The following is an 878-nucleotide window of genomic DNA, read 5'->3' as shown; positions in this document are numbered from 1 at the left end:
TGCAGGAATCCCACACCCTGGAGGTTAGTGAGAGGGTCTGAGGAATGGGAGACTTCCCTTTAGTCAGGAAAGAGGACGTGCGTGAGCGCCTAGGCAGTACTAAGGTCCACAAGTCCATGGGACCTGATGGGGTGCATCCACGTGTGCTGAGGGAGCTGGCGGAGGTCATTGCCGAACCGCTCTCCGTCATTTTTGAGAGGTCTTGGATAACAGGGGAGATCCCTGAAGACTAGACTATAGCCAATGTCACTCCGGTCTTCAGAAAGGGCAAGAAGGAAGATCCGGGTAATCATAGACCTGTCAGCCTCACCTCCGTCCCTGGAAAGGTGATGGAACAGCTTGTGCTGGATACCATCTCCAGACAACTGGGAGAAAAGGAGGTTATCAGGAGTAGTCAGCATGGGTTCACCAAGGGGAGGTCGTGCTCGAGCAACTTGGTGGCCTTCTATGATGCTGTCACATGCTGGGTGGATGGCGGAAGAACGGTAGATGTAGTCTACCTTGATTTTAGAAAGGCATTTGATACTGTCTCCCACGACATCCTTATAACAAAGCTGAGGAAGTGTGGGATAGACGAGTGGACAGTGAGGTGGGTTGAGAATTGGCTGACTGGCAGAGCGCAGAGGGTCGTCGTTGGTGGTGCAGAGTCTGGCTGGAGACCTGTAACCAGTGGTGTCCCTCAGGGGTCTGTGCTGGGTCCGGTCTTGTTCAACATCTTCATCAATGACCTTGATGAGGGGATAGTGGCCACCCTCAGCAAGTTTGCTGATGATACGAAGTTGGGAGGATTGGCTGACACACCTGAAGGCTGTGCTGCCATTCAGCGAGACCTGGACAGGCTGGAGAGCTGGGCAGTAAGAAACCGGATGAGGTTCAAC

The sequence above is a fragment of the Meleagris gallopavo genome, chromosome 4, assembly GCF_000146605.3.
Source record: "Meleagris gallopavo isolate NT-WF06-2002-E0010 breed Aviagen turkey brand Nicholas breeding stock chromosome 4, Turkey_5.1, whole genome shotgun sequence".
NCBI lineage: Eukaryota > Metazoa > Chordata > Aves > Galliformes > Phasianidae > Meleagris > Meleagris gallopavo.
Note: the sequence above shows the minus strand (reverse complement) of the source record.